This window comes from Cynoglossus semilaevis, chromosome Z (genome assembly GCF_000523025.1).
Source record: "Cynoglossus semilaevis isolate Cse_v1.0 chromosome Z, Cse_v1.0, whole genome shotgun sequence".
NCBI classification, from domain to species: Eukaryota; Metazoa; Chordata; class Actinopteri; order Pleuronectiformes; family Cynoglossidae; genus Cynoglossus; species Cynoglossus semilaevis.
The window spans coordinates 14,690,252-14,697,907 of NC_024328.1; the positions used below are offsets into that span (position 1 = coordinate 14,690,252).

The following is a 7,656-nucleotide window of genomic DNA, read 5'->3' on the forward strand; positions in this document are numbered from 1 at the left end:
CTGTCAGTTTCCACTATGAGGAACACAGTTAGGAAATGGAAGACCACAGGCACAGTTCTAGTTAAGGCCTGTAGTGGCAGGCCAAGAAAAATCTCAGATAAGCAGAGGTGAAGGATGGTGAGAACAGTCAAACTCAACCCACAGACCAGCTCCAAAGACCTCCAACATGATCTTGCTGCAGATGGTGTCACTGTGCATCGTTCCACTATTCAGCGCACTTTGCACAAGGACATGCTGTATGGGAGAGTAATGCGGCAGAAGCCTTTTCTGCGCCCATGCCACAAAAAGAGTGGCTTGAGGTACGCTAAAGCACATTTGGACAAGCCAGCTTCATTTAGGAATAAGGTGCTATGGACTGATGAAACTAAAATTGAGTTATTTGGACATAACAAGGGGCGGTATGCATGGCGGTAGAACACAGCAATCCAAAACAAACACTTGCTACCCACAGTTACATTTGGTGGTGGTTCCATCATACTGTGAGACTGTGTGGTCAGTGCAGGTACTGGCAATCCTGTTAAAGTTGAAGGTAACATGGATTCCAGTCAGTATCAGCAAATTCTTGCAAAACACAATGTTCAAAAATCAGTGACAAAGTTGAAGTTGCTCCAGGGCTGGATACTTCAACAAGACAACGACCCTAAACACACGCTCAAATTCTACCAAAGCGTTTATGCAGAGGAACAAGTACAACGTTCTGGAATGGCCATCTCAGTCCCCAGACCTGAATATAATTGAAAATCTGTGGTCTGTTTTAAAGTATATGGACATATATAATATACACTGGAATATATAGACATGTATAATATACACTGGAACATATAGACATATATAATATACACTGGAATATATAGACATGTATAATATACACTGGAACATATAGACATATATAATATACACTGGAATATATAGACATGTATAATATACACTGGAACATATAGACATATATAATATACACTGGAATATATAGACATGTATAATATACACTGGAACATATAGACATATATAATATACACTGGAATATATAGACATGTATAATATACACTGGAACATATAGACATATATAATATACACTGGAATATATAGACATGTATAATATACACTGGAACATATAGACATATATAATATACACTGGAATATATAGACATGTATAATATACACTGGAACATATAGACATATATAATATACACTGGAATATATAGACATGTATAATATACACTGGAACATATAGACATATATAATATACACTGGAATATATAGACATGTATAATATACACTGGAACATATAGACATATATAATATACACTGGAATATATAGACATGTATAATATACACTGGAACATATAGACATATATAATATACACTGGAATATATAGACATGTATAATATACACTGGAACATATAGACATATATAATATACACTGGAATATATAGACATGTATAATATACACTGGAACATATAGACATATATAATATACACTGGAATATATAGACATGTATAATATACACTGGAACATATAGACATATATAATATACACTGGAATATATAGACATGTATAATATACACTGGAACATATAGACATATATAATATACACTGGAATATATAGACATGTATAATATACACTGGAACATATAGACATATATAATATACACTGGAATATATGGACATATATAATATACACTGGAATATATGGACATATATAATATACACTGGAACATTAAACATACATAATATACATTGGAACATATAGACATATATAATATACAGTCGGCGTGCCCTGGTGGCGGCGGCAGTATGAATGGCAGAGTCTACAGTGTACACAGAGGATCATTTGAGGTCACAGAGCAGCCACAGAGGGCAGTGTTTATTCCTGCTTGTTTACGCATGCACGTCCCAGCCGAGCACCAGAGACGTGTCCTCTGTCTTAGTCTTGACGGGGGGGGCAGAGGTGGGGGCTGGAGCTGCAGACCCTGGTCTGGTTCAGTCCACAGTCTGACTATTATTATTATTATTGACGACCGGTGTTTGAAGGAGTTACTGTATATAGTATTGGAAAGGATGCAATATATACAATATACCAATATAAACATGACATATTGAAATACATTATATATGCACGCATATATACATACAGTATATACTGGATATAGAAATATACTAGCAAACATATATTAAACATATACACATACATATATACAACAACACACCTTACATACATTATATATGTATATATATGCTCTATATATACATATATACATACTGTTTCCACAGGATATAGAAAGATAATATCAAACATATCATATATAACATACACATTTATACTTATATACACACATAAATATACATGCACATATATACAGGATATAGACATGTAATATCAAACATTATCATATATTAAACATACACACATATACATCTAAATACAGGATATAGACATAATATCAAACATAAACGATAATCTATTAAACATATACACATATATACTGTACATACCAATATAAACACAATGCACATTGCATACATTATATATGTATATATTCACACACACAAATATATACACGCATATACATAAACCAATATAAACACAATGCACATTGCATACATTATATATGTATATATTCACACACACAAATATATACACGCATATACATAAACATATATTTCTAATCGTAAATGGAATTTAAGATTGTGGTTATTGTCGTGTTGTTGCACGTACTCCCTCACCCGTCCGTTCATTCGGATATTTAACCGCTAATAATAAACGTGATAATGTCAAATGTTGTTAACTCGTAATTAATGCTAACTAACGACGGTTAAAACCAGCGGCCAATTGGTTTTCACCGATGGTCGAAAACTAAACTAAAGCCTGTTTCATCTTCTGCTCGTTATGTTTTTTTTATGCATATGTTTTAGCTCGACTTTGTAACGTTGGCCGACAGCAAAGAGATCACAGCTGTAATACCAAGTTACACCAGTAGATTTATGTGTGCTTAAGCAGATTGAGTTGCAGTAATGTAACATAGCCGAGCCGTTTGGGGTCGGAGCTGACGGAGTGAATCCGACTCCGACGCCCGAGGGGCTGCTGCTTTGTGTCGTCGTATTGTCGAACGCAGAACGTTACATAAGTAAACGGATCGAATCACGGATCGGAGCGAACACCAGATAAGTTGGCTGAACCTGCGGCTCCAATTTTGAGGGTCGGTGTTGGTGTCAGAGGTCGGATGTCAAGCTGCTACGCTAATATTTTCTATTACAATTTTCCCCCTTGGACTATAAGTCACACTTTTTTCATCCTTTGACTGGTTTTGCGACATATATTAAAATAATACAATTTCACATGTTTATTTTCACTACCACTAGAGGGCACTCTAGACTTGTGTAGCAGAATCTGCTTCTCCTGTAAGTCGAGATTTTTTCATTCTTTGGCTGGTGCGACTTATACTCCAGAGCGCACAACATTCGTCCCACGATGGGTTAATTAATAGAGTGACGCAGGCTGCCACAGGAGGCGCCGCTAGGGATATGTAGCTCCTCTGGGAATCGAACCCACTTCTCTCTGCGTGCGAAACATTTCCATAATAACAATTATTATATTTTATTTATTTATAAAATAAATTAAAATAATGTTTTATATTTATAATTATTTATATTTTTAGATTAATATATTTTTATTTTTTTATAATTTATTATATATTAAATTTAAAAAATTGCACAAAATAAAATCTTATTATTAGTAGCAGTTTTATATTAGATCCATATATTATATATGTCTATTCCAGTGTATACTATATATGTCTATATATTCCAGTGTATATTATATATGTCTATATAATCCAGTGCATATTATATACTGTATGTCTATATATTCCAGTGTATATTACATATATCTATATATTCCAGTGTATATTATAAACAGTATGTCTATATAATCCAGTGCATATTATATATGTCTATATATTCCAGAGTATATTATATATGTCTATATATTTCAGTCTATATTATATATGTCTATATATTCCAGTGTATATTACATGTCTACATATTTCAGTGTATATTATATATGTCTATATATTTCATATTTGTCCAGTGTAAGAAACACATTTAAACACGTTTGTCGACGATGAGTGACCGAACAGTCTGTGTTTTTTTGTTTTTTTTTTTATCTTAAAACTTGCTAGAAATGTGGCTGGAGTCGTGTCTTTATCTCACTCCTCCGTAGACACTGCACCACTGGCCTCTCCGTGTGTTATGAGTGGGTTGGTTTTGTTTTGTTTTTATTTATTTATTTATTTATTTTTTGTTTGTTTTTTCTTGAGTGGAAAAAAAAATTTGCCCGATACTTTCTGTATTGTTATTGCTGCCTCTGCCCACACACACACACACACGTCAGTACCCACACAGGTTACGCACGGTTTCTAAATTTCTGGTGGAATTCTGGTAAATGTCAGGAGTCACGTCGGGACAAAGCGGAGACAGGAAGTCTGATGAAGACTCCAGGAGTGTATGATGACGATGATGATGATGATGATGATGTCCCAGGGTGATTCACTTAAGTGCGTCTTAATGGACGCCCCCTGTTGACGCATCTGATTAATGGCACGTCTCGTAAATTTAATGGACAACAATCGATGTCCTAAAGTCTGGAAGTTTCCTTTCGCTGAGCTGCTTCTTAATGTTCCTGAATGTCTACAGGTTTTAATCAATGTGGTTTCCAAAGTAGCGGGTGCGGCCCTCAGAGTGGTACCAAAGAGTGGAAGTAGATTTCAGTTTGTTTTAATTGCGATGTTTTATAAAAAAAATGATAGAGTTTGGTGGAGATTTGAAGAACAAGCTTTTGGACTAGGTGGCAGAGGGGTTTGGGAGGGCGGGGTCACATGACGGTAGTCGAAGGCTTTAATGAGTTGAACAACTTCCTGTATAAGTTTGGTTGAAATTCGCTAGCATTGACGCGCGTAGAGAAGACTTTAAGAGACGTTACGCTAGAATACCTCAAAACAGGAACAAGGGTGAACCAAATGCTACAGGATGTATCTGTGTGTGTGTGCGTGTGTGTGTGTGTGTGTGAATGCACCTGCAGAAACTGTTACAGTTTTTTATTGTGGGGATATTTTGAGGGTCCCCTCTGAGGGACGTGTAATTTGTTGTCACAAAACAATACACAAACGTGTATGTGTGTGTGTGTGTATGAATGCACCTGCAGAAACGGTTACAGTTTTTTTTTTGTGGGGACAATTTGAGGGACCTGTTGTTAGGAGTTGTCACAAAACAATACAAAAACGTGTATGTGAATGCACCTGAAGAAACGGTTACAGTTTTATTTTTTGTGGGGACATTATGAGGGTCCCCACTGAGGAACATGTAGTTTGAAGTTGTGTCACAAAACAATACAAAAACGTGTATGTATGCGTGTGAATGCACCTGCAGAAACGGATACAGTTTTTTTGTGGGGACATTTGACGGTCCCCACAGAGACACGTGTAATTTATTGTCATAAAACAATACAAAAACGTGTTTGAGTGTGTCATTTGTGTGTGGTGGTGAACAAACAGAGACGACATTGTGGGCGTGTCTCCCGGGTTATACCCCGGTTCCTGGGTCTTTATGGATGAGCAAACATGCGCTCCGCTCCCGGAGCTCTGACTGGACGGCTCCACGGATACGATTCCACTCTATGGAGAAATCTGTTTTGTTTGTTTTTTTTTGTTTTTTTGGCCAACTGTCAACAAGCCGCCGCGGTCACGAACCGGTTTGTCCACCTCTGTGTGTGTGTGTCAACCCGTGACTCCTGCCCTCGGGGCCAGCCGGATATTTATAGTCGGAATGATTACGAGGACGTAAAGATCGCGCTCCAGACATAGCCGCGGGCTACGTGCCGTGAGCTCACGTAGCGATCTTGGGGTTATTTAAGTTGAAGCTGCGTCGCGTGCTCCCGCGTCGATGTCGCAGGTTTTTGTTTTGGAAGCAGTATAGACGCGGCCTCTCATTTACGTCAACAAACCCGCATTTACATTCAGACGTCGTACACACCGCGTTCCGAGTTGGAACCAGGTGTTAGCGTCAACAGTACCGGTAGGACTCGGTGTGTTTGTACAGAAAAAGTCTCGTAACGTCGAATCTGATTGTGTTAGCATAGCATTTTAGCACGACAAGAGGCAAAATCAACACGTTATTTTTATTCGCAACTTCAAAAGCAATATTTCCGAGGTCGTTTTGAAATAGTGGTTCTGAAAATAAGGGGTGTGGTCCTTGAAGGCAAATTATAAACATTTTTAATTAAATAAATTGTAAAATTAAAATTTGAATTTTAATAAATTCATAATTTAAGTTGCCTGAAATTTAAAATTTAAGAAAATTTTAAATTTTCTTAAGAATTTTTTGTATTTTTATATTTTTTTTTATAAAAATATACATTTTTTAAATATTTTTTATATTTATTTTATATAAACTTCCTTAAAAAAACTTCCTTAATTTGTAAAGCAAATTCATTTTAATTTTAATGCAGAAATAGTGACCCCTGCTGGTTTTCAAAAATGTTTTATTCATGGTAAAAAAAATTGATTTCTCGAAAGTTTAAACTTAGTAAATGAAATGTAAATTTATTTTGCAAATGTGGTCATTTGTCCTTTGTGTAAAAAAAAATTGCAAATCTTTGATAAAACACGTGCTAACCTGCGGTTGTCGTGCTCTTTTACGGTCAAGTCCGGGACTTGAACAGCTGGGGATTGTGGGAGAGGAGGAAGTGTTGCGATCTGCGTGTGAGTCACCGGCCCCGGGCCGAGAGCAACCAATCAGAAAAGTGAGATTGTTAGCCGCTTTTGTAACAAAAATAAAAAAATTAGCAGTGACGCTAACATCATTTTTCCTAACCCGGGGATTGTCGAAAAGATCAAAATATTGTCCTAAAATGCGATAATATGTTTAATATTCATTGTCGTGACGAGGCAATAGTTGCCGATCGATTGATCGATTAACACGGCATGTTTTTTTGTTTCTTTTACACCGAGCCGTTCGTGGACTCTCCTGAGCCGCAGCAGAGCCGTTAGCGTAGCTGCTAAATAGCACTAATAAACGCTAACGCGACCGTTACGAACCGAATGTTAACCCCCGTTGGTTTGTAACGTCTCAGTGAAATAAGTCATTAAAAAAAAGTTGCTATCGTCGTTGATTCTAAGACGTTAGCCGAGTTAGCCGCGGCGGCTAGCACGGAGGATAAAGGAGAAAGAAACGGAGCAACGTTTGTGTTTTTTTCCCCGGGAAAATGTATTAAAAAATTCTGTAAAAATTTTTAAGATGAATGAATTTTATTTTTGGTCCTAGGTTTAGGACGTAATTATTAAAAAAAAAAAATTTAAATGCTACCCCACATTTTACATTCTATACACCGGTCAACTTTAAGAAAAATTTTTACATAATTTTTTTAAAATTTATTTTATTTTTATCTCCTGTGGAGACCAGATAAACATCTGCACTGGTGGGTAAAAAAAAACGTGTATCGTGAGTTTGCGTCTGCTGCCAGTGCAGGTGCAGGGAGCAGTTGCGACGCACAGCTGGGGTTCAGGATGTGGTTTTCCGATGCTTTTGTTCACAGCGTGCAGATTCGTCACCGAGGTCTCAGCGTAGTCTGATCCTGTGTTCGTTAGAAACGCACCAAAAA

General features: G+C 36.7%; 1 protein-coding gene across 1 annotated transcript in view; it reads left to right on the forward strand.

Annotated features, from left to right (window-relative positions):
* The window catches only part of LOC103398033 (G protein-coupled receptor kinase 5-like), a 20,552-nt gene that overhangs the window by 1,281 nt on the left and 11,615 nt on the right, over window positions 1-7,656 (forward strand). The gene's annotated exons all lie outside the window — the stretch shown is intronic.